This window comes from Haliotis cracherodii, unplaced genomic scaffold (assembly GCF_022045235.1).
Source record: "Haliotis cracherodii isolate W230 unplaced genomic scaffold, xgHalCrac1.p SCAF_10, whole genome shotgun sequence".
Taxonomy (NCBI): Eukaryota; Metazoa; Mollusca; class Gastropoda; order Lepetellida; family Haliotidae; genus Haliotis; species Haliotis cracherodii.
Window position 1 is genome coordinate 38,756,434 of NW_027266265.1, and position 21,571 is coordinate 38,778,004.

General features: G+C 43.5%; 1 protein-coding gene across 4 annotated transcripts in view; it reads right to left on the minus strand.

The window, feature by feature from the left end:
- LOC139454365 (uncharacterized) overlaps positions 1 to 21,571 on the minus strand; it is a 131,512-nt gene that overhangs the window by 65,982 nt on the left and 43,959 nt on the right. Inside the window, exon 1 of one of the 4 annotated variants that reach the window (XM_071236015.1) lies at positions 7,973 to 8,013. The exons of the other annotated variants lie outside the window; for them this stretch is intronic. The gene's annotated coding sequence lies outside the window, so the exon portion shown is untranslated. Of the gene's footprint in view, positions 1 to 7,972; positions 8,014 to 21,571 lie in introns of those variants that run through there. 4 annotated transcript variants of the gene reach the window in all.

Sequence of the window (21,571 nt, forward strand, 5' to 3'; positions counted from 1 at the left end):
TTTTTTTAATTAATACCTAGGGAATATATATTCACAATTGCTTTCTCGAAACATTACTCATTATTCTTATTTCCCGTCTATGCGTTTTTGAAAGTTCCCGTCTTTCTGTGTTTTGAAATGGTAGTCATAACATCCTTTTTTGTAGCAACGAAACGAAAACAATATATTTAGGATTTTACGAAAAACTCCCCCAAATAGATGACGATCATGCATTTACACGTTGGGTTTTAGGAAATATTTTTATTATTTATTTTAATTTTCATAATAATTGTGTTACTAAATAATGTATTTATTCGCATTTCAATACTTTGAATAAACACATGAGTAGGTATTTCTCTTGTTGAAATAAAAAACAATTCCTAAATCACGACAGTATTAATGCCGACAAGAATACATGCCTTCATTCTAGTAATCGTTTCCTTCAAATAATTGGGAAAAGTGCGATGGAGGGAGGTACGTGTTGCGTGTCGTTACCGGTTCCACTTATTGCATGCGCAGCAAACTATGCCCGTTTGCAGACAACTATAGACAGGAGTCGAGTTAAAAATATTCGTACCTCCACAGTTGAAGATTTCAATCTTAGCTAAGATCGCGATCTTAACTCCAAGCCGTCTTACAATCGCGCTAAGATCAGTTTGTGCAAGTGGAACAGGACAATTGTATGGTGATTGTAAAGTTGATTGTAGCCGCCTAAGATCGATTGTAACTAAGATTGTTCTGTGCAAGTGGGCCCTGGTCTTATTGTTTCTCCATGCATGTACGTTCAGCTGAAATGTGCCCCCTGGCGTAGAAACGGGGTTTTCATATCAATGTACATCCTTTTATCAAACGCTGTTCAGTCTACGTACAATACGGTAGGTTCTGACACCACGGTTATTTAGGTCCGTGCCGAAACTATTCCTAGTGAGAAGGACACTAGTGAGTTTGAATCAGTTTCCGGTAAAACAAGACACAAACGGCGATCGCTAGGTTCTCATGGCATACGAACCTGTCCCACTCTGGTGGACCGCCAGTGTGGTCACCGTGACATGTATCAGTTTGTCTGATTGTTTGTTTGTTGTTTACCGCCGCACTCAGCAACAGTCCATCAATATGACGTTTGTCTGTAAATAATCGAGTCTGAACCAGACAATCCAGTGATTGATATCATGAGCATCAATCCAAGCAATTGGAATACGATGACATGCATCAACCAAGTCAGCGAGCCCTACCACTCGATCCCGTTAGTTGCCTCTTACGACAAGCACAGCCGCCTTTTACGGCCAGAATGGGTTGCAGAAGACCTGTTCTACCGTGGATCTTCACGGGTCCAACATGTATCAGATCAGCCTGCCCACCCTAGTGGATCAGCTGTCGGTTCAATTGTCACCATGACAACATGTATCAGATCAGCCTGCCCACCCTAGTGGATCAGCTGTCAGTTCTATGGTCACCGTGACAACATGTATCAGATCAGGCTGCCCACCCTGGTTGATCAGCTGTCAGTTCTTTGGTCACCATGACAACATGTATCAGATCAGCCTGACCGCCCTAGTGGATCAGCTGTCAGTTCTATGGTCACCATGACAACATGTATCAGATCAGCCTGTCCACCCTAGTGGATCAGCTGTCAGTTCTATGGTCACCGTGACAACATGTATCAGATCAGGCTGCCCACCCTGGTTGATCAGCTGTCAGTTCTTTGGTCACCATGACAACATGTATCAGATCAGCCTGACCGCCCTAGTGGATCAGCTGTCAGTTCTATGGTCACCATGACAACATGTATCAGATCAGCCTGTCCACCCTAGTGGATCAGCTGTCAGTTCTATGGTCACCGTGACAACATGTATCAGATCAGGCTGCCCAACCAAGTGGATCAGCTGTCAGTTCTATGTTCACCGTGACAACATGTATCAGATCAAGCTGCCCAACCAAGTGGATCAGCTGTCAGTTCTATGGTCACCGTGACAACATATATCAGATCAGGCTGCCCAACCAAGTGGATCAGCTGTCAGTTCTATGGTCACCGTGACAACATGTATCAGATCAGACTGCCCAACCAAGTGGATCAGATTCTAATACTGCGGCCATCGTGGCTACACGTATCAGATAAGCTTGATGAAAGGTCACTTGCTGCAGTCCCACTGCCCAGGTCACTGTCGGCGTCTGTCTCTACGATGGACGCCGAGGTACTCTGTAATCAGAATCTCCACGCATCACTGTGTTCCAGCATCTATCTACACACTGTCCTGTCTCAACATTCCACTGGGGGCACAATACAGTAACCACGTGGCCGAGCAACGCTGGCCACTGGGGAGGGGAAAACTGACCACTGTCCAGTTCTTGTGCCTTGACGGACCCGTATTAGCATCTTCAAGTGAATAACGTGTATCTAATTGGTCACATTAACTAAGGAGACCCTTAACGACATGGGATGTTCACGGGGAAGGGGGAATTGAAGGTTAAAGGGCGGTGGTGAAGGTTTCGGATGTTGAGGATGCATTTCGTTCAGAATCTGGGGAGAATGATGAGCGATGAAAACTGCCCCCGATTATAATAAAACGTACACATAGGCAAGAAAAAGCGCCAAGTTTCATCCACGGGGAGAATCGAGGCTGGTTCTTTCACGTGGCGACCTCTTATCAAATAGGCTTCTCTGATTTTATAAACTTGTCAAAAATATTATAACCATATTTCACGACAAATGAATTCGTCAGCATCCGCTTGAGCGTATTGTTTGTCTATTGTTTAACGCCACACTCAGCAATATTCCAGATATATGACGACGGTATGTAAATAATCGTGTCGGGACAAGACAATCCAGTGATTAATATCTTGAGCATCGATCTACGCAATTGGGATATGATGACATGCATCCACCAAGTCAGCAAACCTGACCATCCGATATCTTTAGTCGCCTTTTATTACAAGCATGGGTTGCTGAAGACATATTCTAACCCGGACGGGCTCTCAAGCGAAGTGAGTTTGGATTTATCCTGCTCCGAACAGTTTTCCAGTTATATCACGGATTGACAGCTTAATTTGAAAGGAAAGCCCGAAGTATTCTCTAAGCATTACACTGTACCATTGTCAGTCCTGGTATCCGTCTAAGCTGGAACCGTGAACAGTGATTATAATTATCCAAACGACGTAGAAAGCCTTAGGTCGATCAAGAGGAAGACTGATTAACAATCCGCTTCCGCTCGCTGCATGGTATACTGATCAAACAGAACCTTCACAAACCAGATGGAAAAGAGCATGCTGAAATGCCTTATCTGTTTTTTTGTGTGTGTAAAATGTCAATGCGTAATAAAGTAATTAAATTATGTAACATTAGACGTCTGTTGAAATGTCAGCTAATGTGACGAAGCCCGTGGACAGATTATAAAGAATCGTGACGAAAGTCTACCCTTCGGGCACCGCGCTGCCATAGCAATTCAAGTTAATCTTCCACAATTGAAAACATAATACGTGATTAATTGAACAATGAATGTTTTCTGTTATCTGTCAAATTTTCTTCATAATGAACAATGGAGTCTGAAGGGAATGACATGATGAGGATAAGGGGGATTTCAAAGGTTTTGAAGACAATGACATTTAAATGGATCGTTAATACCCAAGGCAATGACAAAGAGACTGAATACCTAATTAACCATTATTGGGGTGCATTTCAAGCAACTTTTAGAGGATGACCGCTGGCTTCGTATGACGATTAAAAGCTTAGACACAGAAGACGTGGTTTAAAAGAACTTTTAACAGCACTGAAGGTATGAGTGTCAGCTTCAGTTTAACGTCGCTTTTGGACAGAATATTCAGCGGCATGTAAGCTGGATGTGTGGGGTTGTGTTTGTGTGTGTGTGTGTGTGTGTGTGTGGTGTGTGTGTGTGGTGTGTGTGTGTGGGGGGTGTCGGGGGGGGGGGGGGGGGGGGGGTCCCCAAAGTGATGCACTTTGGCGTATCCCACGAGTAAGGATAAGGCGCTGACATCTCTAGAAACATTCAGGGCCAGTCTAGAATTCGACCCCACGATAATAGATTTCTGACACTTCAAAGGGCGACCCTTGAAACAGCGAATTCCTCAGGCGACTTGGCCAACCGGGTCGCCCAATGTTGCAGCAAGGGAATGAGTACAGTGTAATGGCTGGGAACACCAATAATAGACTTTATTGTACGTAGCTTGGAGTTCAAACGCGGATCCTGGTGCAAACGTACATCACACAATGCTTCCGAAAATCCCCTTCTCATAGAAGACAATGTCAAAGCAATTACAGCCACCCCGTGGCTAAAGGAAACAATGGCGCCATGTTTGTTATTGTGGACACGTATCTAGGCAACCTAATGCGAACCACAGACAATCTATGGCAACATGGCTGCACCCCAGATCCCTGCCAGACTGTCACGTGTTACCTTGCGCCATCATCTCGACAAAGATTACTGGAGAGCCATACTGAAATTATAGGCATATTGTTTCACTGATTTGCTGCAGCATATTGTTTAACATTGAGATTAAACAACACTTAAAGCTGTCTAGTGTCCCGGCTCGCCTAATCTTGATGGGCCATTCTAAATCCGCTTCATTATGCTGGCTTTGTTTAGATCGGGTTATGTGATCGATATACCATCTGGAAGCTTGTCCTCTCGTCACGGTTGGTCCTCAGTTGTCATTGGTCTCATTTACTAGCCTGCCGCGTCTAGAATCATCACTGATGTTAGCGTTGTCACAGACGATATGATAGTTGTGATTATTAATTTAATGACAATGATCGCCATCATTGCTAACGACATGCATCGTTGCCGTTGTCATGACATGATTGCTATTTGCCGTTATCGTTGTTTTAATAGTTGCAGTTATCGATGTCACGACATTGCCAGTTGCAGTGCTAGGTGCCGTTATCGTTGTCATGACAATTAGCGTTGTCGTTATCAAAGAAATCCAAAGCGATCTTTGCATCATTACATCAAAGCCGTACCGATCTTGTCATGCTTATCAAAGTTATCGGTATTTTTATCGCATTATTGCTTCCGCGTTTATCTTACCACTATTCGTTGAGTGATGTTGCCTCCCTTAACGGTAGCTGGATCCGCAAATGGTAAGGTCGAATTCCAGATTCCCCCTTATTATGAACCTTGTTTTCCCGTGATCCGTGAACACGGAGATAACATTGTGGCGGTGCTGAGCTCCGTTGTTGCGTAGATAATCACGAGTTCGAATCTCTGATTATCTCAAATTAGAATCCTTTGATTATCACCCTCAAGGCCGCATTCGTGGTTTTTATCTATATGGTAATATGGTAAAGCATTTAAAGCCGACACGACATATAACTAAAATACAGTTAAAATCGGCGTTAAACCAATTAAATTCACCGTAACCCCCCCCCCCCCCCCCCCCCCCCCCCCCCCCCCCCCCCCACACACACACACACACACACAATGAATGTAACATAACCACTGCATCAGTAACCCACATGAGCCGAACTATGCTGGGAGGAGCTAGTATATTCCCATTGCGAGCGGACCCGTGAATATCCGGGATGGAATAGGTCTTCAGCAACCCATGCTTGCCGTAAAAGAGCGACTATGCTTGTCGTAAAAGGCAACTAACGGGATCGGGTGGTCAGGCTCGCTGACTTGGTGGATGCATGTCATCGATCCCAATTGCGTGGATCGATGCTCGTGATGTCAATCACTGGATTGTCTGGTCCAGACTCGATTATTTACAGACCGCCGTCATATAGCTGGAATATTGCTGAGTGCGGCTTAAAACAACAAACCAAACCAAAAAAACACTGCGAGCGCTTCTGCAGGTGTCTATCAACGGTGACATGTTTCAACCAAGTCAGCGAGTCTGTACAGTTTCTGGTTAAAAATCAGGTAAACTCGTTGGGCTACTTCTGGATTTGTGCTAAAGGCGGCGTTGAACGTCACTCATTGTTATTGCTGTTCATTTACCATTCGACCGCCTCCATGATTAAGTGGATAGAGCGGTAGTTTCATTCTTCTGTCGCCTCATACCAAAATAAGTTGTTATAAGATGGTACTCATTGTTATCTTGCCCGACGCTCGACATTACGGCGATAAAACGAGGACTGGTCGGCGCGCACGCGCGCACGCACGCATGCACACACAGAGGCCCTTCGTTAAGGTGGCACACCTAATTGATATGCATAAAGCTTGGCGAGTGATGAATGACGCTAATCAATATTCACTATCGAACCTACTTTGATGTTAGCGCATCATTCGTTGAAGGTTATAGATACACTGTAAGCTTGACTGATTCTGCATCATTCGTAGAAGACTGGTTATATATACATTGTAAGGCTGGCTGATTCTTGACTGGAATTTGTTGTTTAGCGGCAATATGCTACGTCAAAAGTGAACCAGCTGCCTGATTTGCATGACTGGGATCGCGGGGACGGATATTGATATTGCTGGTTGGGTCATATGACTTTTACTGGTATTTTTTTTTTGAATGCGTTGTCACAGATGATGATAACCATTATGGTGAAGACCGGGCCCAGTCTAATATACATCAAGAACACGTGTGATTAGTTGATACCATCTGGCGCTGCGAAGGACACAAGATTAATGGACAAAGTATTGTTTTACGCCGCTTTTATCAATATTCAGGTGAAAAAACAAATTGGCTCCACACACTGTATTTGTGGGGAACCAAACCCGGACCGTTGGCGCGATGACAAAGCTTTAACCTATAGGCCACCCAACAGTACCCCTGGATCGATGCTCATGATATCAATCACTGGATTGCCTGGTCCTCGATTATTTCCAGACCGCCGTTAAACAACAAACAAACCAACCCAACCGTACCCTGATTGAAATGTTTTTTAACAAATTTACTTTGTGTCTGACTGGGGGCATACCCACGACCATACGGGCATACAATCATACAAGCATACAGTCATACGAGCATACAGTTCCGATCCCTGCAATAGGATGCCAGGGCCTCGTTCCACAAGGCGATCATAGTGCTACGACTGACGTGAGTCTATGACAAAGCATGGAGATGAAATCACCTCAGCACTACGAAAGCTTCGTGGAACGGGACCCAGATGGGACAGCTCGGGTGGGTCGATCTACACAGCACCATATGCTATGGAAGCCAAGAATACACTGATAATGGAGAACACGCTCAAACACGACACAGTGTGTACGAATAATCAAAATTGAAATTTTTTGTTGCTGAAATCATTACCTAACCATGTTAGCAGCCGATTGATTCCGAGGCAATGTTCGTACGGGAACAACTCCTACTTGAACGACACAGGAAGCAGGAAGGAGACAAAGAAGATATCGATTTCCACTGAAAGACACCCGGATTGCCGTAACCACAAGCGACTTTAAGCGAAGCGTCCCGGGTCAACCAGTGTTACTAGAATGATTAGCATTAGTAATGCACGATTGCGTGTACGAACTGGGCCTGTGGACATAGGGCTTATTTAGTACATAAAGGAAGCACGGGGGTTTCGAAGAATTGTTTGTAAAATATGGAGAAATAATATACTTGAAACGATTAACAAAAAGTATCTACGTCTAATCAAATATTCTTATCTGCATATGGCATGTAGTCATATATATATGCATATGGTCTCTCGTTATATATCTGCTTGTGGTCTCATATATCTGCATATGGTATGTAGTCATATATATATGTATGCATGTGGTTGCTGTTATATATCTGTATACGGCCTCTCGTCATATATCTGCCTGTAGTCTCATATATCTGACTATAGTTTCTCGTCCTAGACACTGCCACATCTGGTTTCGTAATATAAATCTTGTGACAGCCTGCCTAACCGTCAGTGAACAACGAAAACGAATTTTACCAGGTTCCAGCGATGTAAATGTCATCGTGTTTATGATCAGAGTGCATAAGAACCCGTGCTTCTCAATGATGCATGAACGCAAATAACAAAACCTAATCACGTTAAGATAATTTCACAGCAGTGTAGTGTAAACTTAGAAGTCCTACTTACAATTGTGTCCATTTTCAGCAAATATCCTCCAGTCTTTAATCTGTTACCAAGTTCAACCGGACGCCAGGCACAAGTTAAATCCAACTGAATAAATGTCAAGTCGTTTGAAGAGCGACTTGGGCACAACACAACTCGTCGTCGGGTAAATACGATCTGACCACAGCCTAACAGTATCCAGGTAGGAACCCAGATAACTTCCGCTTTCAAACGTAAACAATTCCCATAATGCAATTCACCCCCCAGGGGCGATTTGCGATGTACCTTACGGGCTGAAGTGACTGACACCCACTCCTACGATATGAAAGACGTCACGTTTTGCAGGGAAGCCGATCGTAAGGTATACCGACATTCACGCTTCAGATCCGGTCGTTTGATCCAGCTTTAAGTTTCCCTTTTTTTAAATTTTGTGAGGAGATTTAACAGCTTTCCATTTTCATTCTTTCCCCAGGGTGCCGAAAATGAGCGATTAGTGGCCGTTATATGTAGCAGTTAAGAGTATAATAGGGTCATATCGGCTTACCAGCATGCCCCTAATGACTGCTTCACGCATGGCTGATAAACTGACACGGGGTCAAATAACAGGAGGTAATCACAGTCAATGCCCGTTGGCGGCGAAGCTGGATTTTGTATCGGTGTGTCGACAGGGTCGCTGACTTTAGAGAGATTGCGTAAAACTATGTCCGATAATACATGTGCCGTTTTTATCGTGATATAGTGAATGAGTGAGTGAGTATGGTTTTACGCCGCTTTTAGCAATATTCCAGCAATATCACGGCGGGGGACACAAGAAATGGGCTTCACGCATTGTACCCATGTGGGGAATCGAACCCGGGTCTTCGGCGTGACGAACGAACGCTTTAACCACTGGGCTACCCGACCGCCCAGAGAAGAATAAGACGGGCTTCCCCACCGACGCTATCGTGATATAGAGGGAAATGATTATGATAATAATGATGACGATGATGATGATGATGATGATGATGATAGCCTTCATCATCACTGTAGCAGTTGTTACCTCTTTTCCTGATACTGTCAATAAAGTGTTGTTATGATGTTTCTTTTTCAACTTTCTTGAGACATACACTAAACAAACATAATCCATTTCTCAAAGATATGCCATTACCATTTACACACATGCAAAAACAATAAAGCCTAATAGGGCCTGCTGTCATACGTCGCGATAACATTGGTAATCATGACACACGACGAGGCACACCGATAACAATACAGGAAGTAACGCGGACAATGCTTGGGGGAAATACTAAATGTCATTTAACTTCATAATTGATTTCCATGATTAAGTGTAGGCCATGGATTTGACAAATTTGCCCTTGGCGTCGCCAGTCCGGGCGACGGACATCTTAGTCGGTCGATCACCGGGGACGATTGTCGAGGTGAGGTGAAATGGGGTTTAATGTCGCGTTGAAGGTTACATTCCACTTACATATCGACGTGCACACAATCGCTCTGTCCTCCAGAAGACGGAGGCTGTATCGGTATAGAATGTGTACAGTTGTCATTACCATCAGGAAATGAAGGGGTAGGTATGATTGTTTGTTTGTTTGTTGTTTAAAGCCGAACTCAGCAATATTCCAGCTATATAACGGCGGTCTGTAAATAATCGAATCTGGACCAGACAATCCTGTGATTGACAACATGAGCATCGGTCCACGCAATTGGGATATGATGACATGCATCCACCAAGTCAGCGAGCCTTACCACCCGATCCCGTTAGTCGCCTCTAACGACAAGCATGGGTTGCTGAAGACCTATTCTAACCAGGATTTTCACGGTTCAGAGATTAGTGCATCATATAGAGCGTGACCACATATCAAGCAGTTATATCAGGCCTGAGAACAGGTCTACAAAGCGACGACCATAACCTCCTCATCCTCCATTATGTCAGTAAACTCTTTCACGGCCCGGAACAACCACAAGCCTTTGGTCATTAAATCGGTAATGTCAATATGTGGGTTGGACATGCGGGTATTCATAGACATAAAACCAGTTGCTTGGGTCATGGTGTCCTTGACCTATACAGAAAGGCTCCTCTGAAATAGGTGTTAGTTCACGAACACTTCAAAAGGATAAGTCAACATGAGGTCAAGGTTAAATGTTCGAAAGGTCAAGGGTATTTCTTTTGGGAGATATCAGCAAGTTAGGTTTCCATCGTTTTAGCAAGACTTTTGAATAATATTATGGTAAGGGGCACATAGGTTTCACATGTACCAAATTTTGGAAACAAAACCTACGTACCTAGACACTGAGCGTACAGACGGCTGTGCTACCTCGCCACCATATAGGCTGCGGTGGTGATGGAAGCGACGAGGGCACGATAAACATGATATTCAGACACGAAACACGCGTTTAAGACAAGTTACCATTAAAAACCCATATGAAACAACACAATGCCGCAACAGCTACGTGAGTGAGTGAGTGAGTGAGTGAGTTGGGTTTAACGCCGCTTTTAACAGTATTCCAGTTATATCGCGGCGTGTCAGCTTAATGTGGGAGGAAAGCCAGAAGTGATGCAGGTCTCTGACGTTTACTACTTCGGTGAAACCCACGAGCACGGGTATGGTGCTAACAAAGCTAGAAACATAATCGGGGCGAACCGGGATTTCGAACCCACAATCATAGGTTTCTGGCGTGCCTAAGGGACGCAACTCTGCACAGCGAATCGCGGCGCCATAGACGACTGGGCCACCCGTGCCCCCTACATCCAATAGAAGTAGGTGGAGGATCCACATACATAACCCCAGTGACGGTAGACAAGCCTGTAGCGTAATATCGGGGTGAACGACGTGCTTCCCTTATCATGTCTACTCAAGACCCTGCAAAAATTATATCCAATACAGCCCATGCAAGTCTGTAATATTTAGCAAGTCAAGATCACCGCAGTATGAAGATTGTCTCTGGTTTCTTTTTAATTTACTTCATAACTATAATTTAACAACTGATTTTGTCTGTAAATGTTCATTTCAGAGACTAGATGTTCGTCTGAGCCTACAGCCTACTGTATCGATTATGACCATAAAATATTTCCATAAACATCTGTGCTTCTGTGGGTTAACACAACTCATGAGCTGAGCTGAAGTACGACGACGACAACACCAGGGCCTAACGCATGTCGTGACAGCATGTCGCCCCAGGGTCCCGCAATGACAGTTACATACTGTCTAACACATTAGCTGTATCGTGGATGTTTGTGAACATGAAGGACGGGGTACACGTCGCTTCCTGCATGTAATACCAGTAATTAATTCAAGAATTTTATTGTCTCTGAATGATTTATGTTCCGTGATTTCCTGGTGGTGTAGCGACATCCCTCTCACAACCACCTCCACACAGAGCGATACCACGTAGAAGTAGGTCACAGACCGACTGGCGGTTGGTGTAATAATATCAGACTTACATATGTTCGCTTTGGAGTCAGTTCGGTTTTAAGTCATGTGAACAATTTTCCAGGCCTACATAACAGAGAGAGAGAGTTTTTACACGTTTACGTTAAGCACTGTGTAAAGCATTGCTATGGTGCTTTTGTAGAAGATCGTAGGTCTCCACCCACATTCAAGCTAAACATTATAGGGGTGGGGGTGGTGGATGTTTGTTAAGTTCACATTTGAGTTCAGGGCAACCTACCTTGTCCTACAAATAATATATTGGGGTGGGGTGGTGGTAAAATCAGAGGACAAATTGTGTTATGCTTTTATTTCTTAGTTCAAGAGAGAAAGAGAGAGAGAGAGAGAGAGAGAGAGACAGACTGAGAAAGAGAGAGAGACGGACAGACAGACAGAGAGAGACAGAGAGACAGAGAACGTTTTTACACCACTGTCAGCAGGGGTTGGGTTCATTTGAAATAAGAAATAAAAGCATAACATAATTTGTCCTCAGATTTTACCCCACCCCCCACCCCCCACCCCCAAATTAATATTCGTAGGACAAGGTAGGTGCCCTGAACTCAAATGAGAACATAACAAACCTCCACCCCACCCCACCCCACCCCTATAATTTTAGCTTGAATGTGGGTGGAGATTCACCACTTTGGTGTAACCCACGAGCAAGGATGACTTACCGTATTCGACGTAATAAGCGCCCCGCTCTAATAAGCGCCCACGGCGATATTTGCTAATATATGGCAAGTGAACAATCCCAATTAGCATCCCTTCCGATTGATCCCTGTACACAAGACTTATTTATTCGTGTATTATACGCACTCGTGTGTTATATGCACCCTTAATTATGGGCAATTAAATTCTGGAAAAATATATCTGTCGTATATAAACAGTTCAGACCGTCGGCATAAACCAGGAAATTTATCTTTCAACTCTTTTTTTTCCCCACCAAAATAATATTCTAATAAGAGCCCCCTATTTCTAATTTTGAGAGAGCCCTGGGCGCTTATTACGTCGAATACGGTACTTAGAAAAATAATCAGGTTATCAGGGCGAATCTTGGATTCGAACCAACGATTTCTGGCACAGCTAGGAGAAGCAGCTATGCACAACTCGGCCCCTCGTGCCATGTGCTCACAGACTAAGATCGATGTTATCAGACAACAAACGTGGCCGGGGATAGATGAGATGTGTACTCAGCTCATTGACAACTTGACAACACAAGTGGTGAACCCAGGGACCGTTCTTCTCGCCCTCAGTTTGAGAGAATCAGTCCATGTCAATATTGTGTAATAGGTATATGGGCAATGCACATAGACACACCTCGCACGCGCAAGCCACTTGAGACTTTGTGTGTTCTCTTGACCTGGCGTTCATTGAATTTAATAAGCGAGTGGGCTGGTTCAAAGCCACTTTGAGCAGTGTTCGAAAACAACCCAACAGGACGCAGGTCGTAGCTGTTTGTACGATTCCGACTATATCATGAGCACGTGTTATTGTAATCCTACGCCATGACTGTGTAATTTATTTTTTTAGATATTATTTTTTACTAAAAGCCCAGGGAAGTCTAGATCAAACTAACCAAGTCTATTTTGCTTGATTCCCATATGAAAACAGCAGAAGTGAGTGAGTGAGTGAGTTTGGTTTAACGCCGCTTTTAACAGTATTCCAGTCATATCGCGGCGTGTCAGCTTAATGTGGGAGGAAAGCCAGAAGTGATGCAGGTCTCTGACGTTTACCACTTCGGTGAAACCCACGAGCACGGGTATGGTGCTGACAAAGCTAGAAACATAATCGGGGCGAACCGGGATTCGAAGCCACAATCATAGGTTTCTGGCGTGCCCAAGGGACGCAACTCTGCACTGGGCCACCCGTGCCCCGAAAACAGCAGATGAGGAAAGGATCTTTCAAAGAATTTTTTTTTTATAAAAGACATGTTTTCATTGACAAAGTGTTAGTCCAGCGTTTATGAATCCCCATCAAATAGTGACGATACCAGGTGTTCGCGAAAAGGTGCGTGTATCCTTCCCCACCGGTGGCACCGTCGCAAACCAAATAGTTTGGTGCCGGCAGACCAAGGTTAATGCTATGAACGAATCTGTGATTGGAACCGATAACCTTCAGATCCTTGTAAGGCAAAGGGACGCAACTCTGCATAACGAATTGCTAGTCGTGGGCCCCGTTTCACAAAGCGATCGTAGCGCTAAGCCCGTCGTTAGTCTATGTTAAAAATGGGAGTCTATCCAGGGAGTCTATCAAGTCTATCCAGAAATCAGCAACAGGAAAATACATATGTTTACAGGAGAGAAACGAATTTGTATGCCATATGTTTGTCTACAACTACTACCGCATCCCACTACCACCTTCCGCATCCTCTACCCCTAGTCTGTCATACAGACCCTGATACAAATATATCCAAAAGAGCCCATGCAAGTCTATAAAGTTTGCCAAGTCTAGATTGCAGTATCTGAAAATGAAGAGTCTCTGGGCTCCTTTATATGATAATATTATCAAGATAATAAAACAGCTGTTTTTTTTCTGTAAGATATGTTCATTTCAAAGACTAGACGTTAGTCTACCTCCACCCCCTACCACACAATTTCCATTTTGCTGGCTGACACTGAACACATGGTAAATGTCGCTCAGATAAGCCTCCCCGTGGTACCAAGCTGTCGGTGGAGACAAAGCTCCTGTTTGTCAGGGAGTCTCCGCGGGGAATCCTACCCGTGACGTCGTCCACACGCCACCACCAGGGTGCTACGTCAAAGCTTGGCGTGTCGCTAATTCAGCGATAGAAGGGTGACTGCAGGTGCGCAACCTCCATCTCCAGGGGTGGGCGTCCATTATCAAATTATATTGGCATCAAATCATTTTAAATATTGCGACAAGCTAATGACTCATCACAATAATGGGATGCTTCTAATTTCGAATAGGATATTATATGTCGCTACTTCATCACTAGACTTACATTTAGTCTCTGAAATCTTATATTACACAATACCCTTCTCGACTCTAAAATTAAACAAATAATTTTTCCCTATGCTGATTTCACGTGGAATAGAGCTAGCTAGAGCTGGCTAGAGTTGCTCTTGTACACATATCTAGATTTTATTTTTTCATAAAATAAATATATTCCACAGTCATGGTGCTTCATCACCAACCGTGCCAGATTGGCTGACTCCAAAAAATTATGAGCATAGAAAACTCTCCTAATACCAAGATGCATTTTCAGTAAATCTTATACAAAATCTAAATAAGAAATATGATATGTCTTTGCAACACCTGTTGCCTATTAGATGACGGTTAGGCCCTTAATTGTTATGGGCGACTCAGGAGAGCTAAAACGTCGATATTTATTTGCCTTGTTGTACCATATCGCTAAGTATGTGGAAACCATCATGAACACAATCTTAACGACCATAATCATCAAATAAATGATCCCAATTCCATTCAATACCACCATTGCCTAATTTAGGATGGCCCCTTTAATTGCCAATTGTTACCCCACATCACATGGTTGGGGCGAGACAGTTCCCCTGGCAACAATGCAAAGCCAGCATATATCAAGTACCGCTTGAACACGGAAAACTATGGAAATATTTACTTTGCAAATTGGTTAAGTGGAACAAATTGTGGTCAGGGACATCACCAAAACTGTTTACCTCATAGATTTCCATAAGAAAGGGCAATTAAGAAACAGACAATGTTATCCTAACGATGTTTGTGTTAGGTGAATATTATACACAAAGAATTGGATAATCATAACACAAATATGTTTACACTCGTTTTCCATTTTGTATATTTTGTTTGAAGAAACAACAAAGAAGCATATTTATCGCAATATTAGGAGTGTGAGTGAGTTGGGTTCAACGCCGTCTACGTATACGCAAGTGTGACCCCAGCGGGACTGAGGCCCGACCCCTGTAGTTTATATTTTGCCAGTGTTTGGTGCGACATCGGACACCGTTAGTTTCCTGGCCTAATAGCTCTCGGTGTGTATTTCACATACGGTCAACTGGACTTGAGCCTATAGTCGGGGATCAGCCGACTAATGCCATGCCTCACATCCGACCTGTCCACGCCGACCTCGATCTACCGAGGGTCGACAGGGGCACATTGAACAGACGTGGAGAATCGAAATCGGGTGTTCGCCACGATCGGGGGAAAATCGAAATCGGGTGTTCGCCACGATCGGGGGAACGCTCTTAGAGCTCAGTCACACATTCAGGATATTTACTGCCGTCCTTGATAGGACCTTTCCCGTTTAAAAGTTGTCCAAATTCTGATCAAGATCCGGTGATTCATGGCGTCCAGATTCGGCCGTTTCCTGTCAAATTCGTCCCAATTCTCCCGTTCTCAGTCCGAATCTGATCCGATTGGTATCTTCCGCATGGAAAGAAAACGACAGAATCTGTCCCGACAGCGTCCAGTTTCTCCCGAATGCGATTCGACAGAGATTAGACAGTGACGGACATTCGGCAAGATCTGGTAGCAATCTGGACTCAATCGACAAGAAACGGCAATGATCTCAAACGGGAACCATAATCGGAACCGTGTGAACCTGGCCTTACCACAAGGTTACTTAACCCCTCTTAGGACTACCTATCAGTCAGGGCCCACTCGCACAAAGCCATCTTAGCGCTAAGATGTTAACTCCCATACTTTAACATAGACTTAGCGCTACGACAGCTGTGTGGAACGGTGCCCAGATCATAATCGTTATTAGTTAGGATTCGAACCTACAAATAGTTTAACCTGTCAGCAAAGGGAGACAAGTCTGTATATCTACCATCTGGTGCCTCTTCTACTGGGCCACCCGTGCATCACATCAACCCATAATTGTCTCAGTATGGTTTTATTATGGCTATTGTAAGGTGGCCTATAAACTAACATTTAGTCTCTGAAATCTTATATTACAAAATATTCTTCTTGACTCTAAAAAAAACCCCAAAACCCTATGCTGATTTCACAATAGAGCTAGGTAGAGCTGGCTAGAAGTTTGGCTGGCGTTTCTAGATTTATATTTTTCATAAAATAAATATATTCAACGGTAATTGTGCAGGACTAGGTGGCCTACTTTCGACGTTGAAAGACAAGTTTACAACCAAAGGCATGACGCGAAGAATGATTCACAGCCCCATTGTATTGTTGACTATACTATGTTGACTAACTATACCAGCACAGGAATACAGGGGTAGTACTGTTAGCTGAAATAGTCAAACTTACCTGTATGTTTCAACCCAGGACAGACTATTTACAGACCGCCGTCATATAGGTGGAATATTGCTTACTAGGCGTTAAACAACAAACGCTCAATCAATGCAACCCAGGATGTGAACCTCGGCGTCTGTATTTTAAGTCTTAGCGATAATCAGTATATGGTGAGATACCACACTACAGCTGTCGCCGTAGCCACATGCATTTCATGATCGTGATGAGGACGCGCCAGTGTTTTAACGTTTATACAAACGACCACGTCTGTCTGTATTGGTCTGACGTCCGGGAACGTCGATCTACCTCATTGTGGTTTAACGCATATCTATGGCATCAACAGTGTCAAACGAAAACGGCTATCTACGACGTCAGTCAAAAGCGTCAGAGTACAAGGCCCTCTGCGACGTTAGTCTACAATAAAAGGGAACAGCGGTTTTGGTAACTCGTGGACAACGCAGCTAAGACTAACATCTAGTCTCTGAAATGAACATATTGTACAAAATATAAAAAAGAGGAGCCCCGAGACTTTCTTCATTTGCAGACTGCAGTAACCTAGACTTGCCAAACACGGGCTGTTTTGGATATATTTGTTTCAGTGAGTGAGTGAGTGAGTGAGTGAGTACGGATTTACGCCGCTTCTAGCAATACTCCAGCAATATCACGGCAGAAATGGGCTTCACATATTGAACCCATGTCGGGAATCGAACCCGGGTCTTCGGCGTGACGAGCGAAGGCTTTAACCACTAGGCTACCCGACCGTCCCTAATTGTTTCAGGGTCTGTATGACAGACTAAGCGCAGCTGTGCGTGGTCTGTTTTATCCGAAAACACCAGGGGCGGGCTATGCGGCATGGTGGTGGAGAACTGCCAAAACTCTCGAATGCTGGACGGACCATCTGGCCAACCCAAACAACCAGCTGGAGCCAATTGACCACTGGCCTACTGCTGCTGCCATAGTAATTAAACTCATCAGCCCCGAGGGGGGCATTACTTCAGCAGCTCTCTGGGGACATATTTTGGCCTTTCAAGACAAACAGCGGAACCGTCAGTTCAAGGATTCCGAGATGGCCATTGTCAATAGAAAACTAGGTTGAATCCGTTTTTAGCCGAACAACGCTCATTGAGTGCGTGAGAGGTTTGTTTGTTTGTTGTTTGTATTCCGCAATATTCCACCTATATGACAGCGGTCTGGAAAGAATCGCGTCTGGACCAGACAATCCATTGATTGACAACATGAGCATCGATCTACGCAAATTGGGATACAATGACATGCATCAACCACGTCAGCGAGCCTGACCACCCGAACCCGTTAGTCGCCTTTTACGACAAACATGGATTGCTGAAGACCTATTTTCTACCAGAATCTTCAGGGGTCCGTGAGAAGTTTGAACAGTACTGCAGACTTTGTAGCTGGGGTGGAATTATAAAGATTCAAAGTCGTGTCGGTGAAAGGTCCAACAATTGGCACAAGCAAGAGGTCTCACATGATTTATACATGAGTGGCGAAATAGAACCCAAGGCCCCGTTCCACATTTTTTAAATTGGCTTTTCTCATGGTAATCACATTAGCTCCGTTATTATATTGTTTGCTTTGTACATAACCCACCTTGTGTAAACACGTATTTAATCATCCAGCGAATGTGAATGAGGAGGAAGCGTTTAGAGTACAGATATTCACCTGATGAAGGGGCAAGAAGTAGCTCTGGAACGTCGGGGCAAAGAAGATAAAAGAAGTTGTTATCCATAAAAAAGTGTCATGTATTCATGTTCTTCCAACTTCTAAATGCTTATCAAAGACTGTATGGAGAAGGGTGGTATTTACAGGGCCACACTTTCCAAACACGTGGATATTAATGATAAGTGGGCACGTGAGAAAGGTCAGTCAATATTGACCAACGGTCACCCCACCTCACTTATTTATTCTGACATGAAGTACATTTGTCTTCGGAGCGGGGACCAAGCAAGGGGTCTCACATGTTGACATATCACCATCACACTTACTGACTTATTCACAACTAATCACTACTCGCATCAAACGAAGGCTCGTCTTTGTCAAATGTAAAGAGCTTGGGTCGAAGTTGTTGTGATATGAAGGCACTATACATGGAGAATATGAAAGACAAGGTCATATGTCCCTTAAAAGGGCTCCACGTATCAATGTGACTGGACCTGTGAAGATCCGGGATAGAATAGGTCTTCAGCAACCCATACTTGTAAAAAGCGACCACGCGAACACGGTCACCATTAACGTGGCATACTGACCGCGCCATGACACTGACCTCATCGACACCGCCATGACACTGACCTCATCGACACCGCCATGACACTGACCTCATCGACACCGCCATGACACTGACCTCATCGACACCGCCATGACACTGACCTCGCCTACCCTGCAATGACACTGACCTACACCTACACCACCACGACATCACCTCAGTCACCCCAGCTTAATAATAGCCAGCGTTAGGTAAGTATCCCCTTATTTCTCCCACACATCTGGCACCCTCTCATGAAGATAAGGAGATAAACCTAAACACGGTCACCATTAACGTGGCATACTGACAACGCCGAGTTGAAACTGTTATTCAGATAAGTGACATATACTACTCAAAAGAAGAAAAAGAACACATGCCCTGACAGAATAACTATGGTCATATGAAAAGATCGGATGTTCGTTCACTTATTCGAGTAGTATATAACGTTTGGATCGTTTCATAATCATCATCATCATTATTTGAATCATATTAATGACCCTAATTGTTGTTCTGTTACCATTACAGTGGCATACTGACAACGACGTGCCGTTGACTGTCTGATTTACATAATTCATAACGATTGAATCGTTTTATCATCATCATAATTACCTTAATCATCATTTTTATCATAATTGTTCTTATTATTGTGTCGCCATTTACAAAGCATACTGACGTCATGTTTGAGTCGTTGAACACCAATTATAATTATTTAAACCATCATTATTATAATTGTGCAATTGATATTTCCATTCCGAAGTATCCTCTTCGATATTGTTTACCTAGTGGGAATGAGATACTTTTTATTCCCCGTTAAGTAAACAAGTCAAAAGAATATCATGTCGGACATTTAAATTAAACTAAAGACAGAAACACAAACCTTCCTTGTCACACTGACCGAATCCCCCAAAATGAAATGTTTCTATATATTCAACGAAAGTGAACAATTGACCACTTTCTGTTATAAAGTGGATAATAGAAGTTCATTCTGATATTGCATTCTGCAAAAGCAATCTCCCGACTGGAGCTCTGATGACGTCTTCGTCCCATTACGAATAATAAAAAAATGAACTCCGATATGTTACTCCGTTCAACATAGTGGTCCGTCACATCAGCATGACACGCACGAGATTTACCAAAAAAAGAACATGCGCAACGGGTGTGTTTGGGCGAGCACTTCCATATTATTCGAGTGTGTTTGGACGAGCTATACCAAACCAACCAAGAACAACTGTTTCCTTCTGTTCACTTAGCCACTAGGATCAGTAACAGCACAGAGCAGGAATACTTGTCCACGTTAACCAGGTCTACCTATGTCTATTTAAACCACACGCGTCCATGTCCTGTAACGTGGTCTTGAACATGCCACGCCCAGCTGTTTCCATAGTATCACCACATTGCGTACCTTCGTGTCGCACTACAGATGAGCCAGATCTGCACGCCATCTATCACACTCTTGACATTCTAACTGTAGCAGAAACACACTTCATACTTGAAGAACTATCATATCAGTTCACAATAGGAAATTATAGTTCAAAATAAATGAAAAATGGCGTTAAATATTGACGACATCATGTGCTGCGAACACAACGTCTCTTCATCTATTAAGTTTGACTTTCGATTCAATTCGCGTCAAAAAATATTTCAGTCAGAAGTGATGTATGTCTCAGACGTTTACCACATTGATGAAACCCACGAGCACGAGTTGGTGCTGAAAAACCTGAAAACATCAAGGAGACTCTGGGATTCAAACCAACGATCATAGGCGTCTGTCACGCCAAAGGGGCGCAACTCTACACGGCGCCCAAGACGACTGGGCCACCCGTGGCCCCCAACACCACTTTGAACTGCACTTCAAAGAAGCAAATTCACAATAGTAGCTCACGCCCAAAGCACACGGCAACATGACTCTGCGTGTAAATTGAACGTCCATTGATCCCCGGATCCGTTGATTGTGGAAATAATCAAGATGATGATGATGATGATGGTGATGGTTGTGGAGGCCTTGATTTCTCGCTCCTTGATTATTGAAATACAATTTTGAACATTGTCAAACCCTGGATGAAACGTACGCTGGCATGACCCCTTTCCACACAATCTCTGCATACAGGCCTATTCTACATTGCAAAGTTTCATGGTATGAGCACATTCACAACACATCAATCAACATACAGAAGGCTTTATTAGTGCAAATAGCTCAATTTGGTGTAATGGGTACATTATTGGTGACATTAACATACCAAACCTATGGAATGTCGGGAAAAGATGGTATTTTTGTGGAATATATTAGCCTTAGTTGTTGGTAAACCTTTGAAAGAAGATGAAGAAAATGATTATTATCTTGAATAATATTTTGATTACAAACTAAACACAATCTGTGATGTTTTAATTCCTTTTATATCGCCAAGTCGTAATTAGCAGCTGGTAGGAACACCATCACGTGCAATTACCTTACAAATGGATACTTTTTGCAAATAGAGTTCTATGCCCAAATATAATTTGAAAGATGAATATATAATTGATTTTAAAATTACAGATGCATGGCAATTTTCCTCATATTAGGACTTTAATCGTAGAATAAATTCAGACACGAATTTAATATTACTTATTAGTTTATGTGTTTAATTGTTTATACCCATTTGATCTTGCCATTATGAGTGAGTGAGTGAGTGAGTGTGTATGGTTTTACGCCGCTTTTAGCAATATTCCAGCAATATCACGGCGGGGGACACCAGA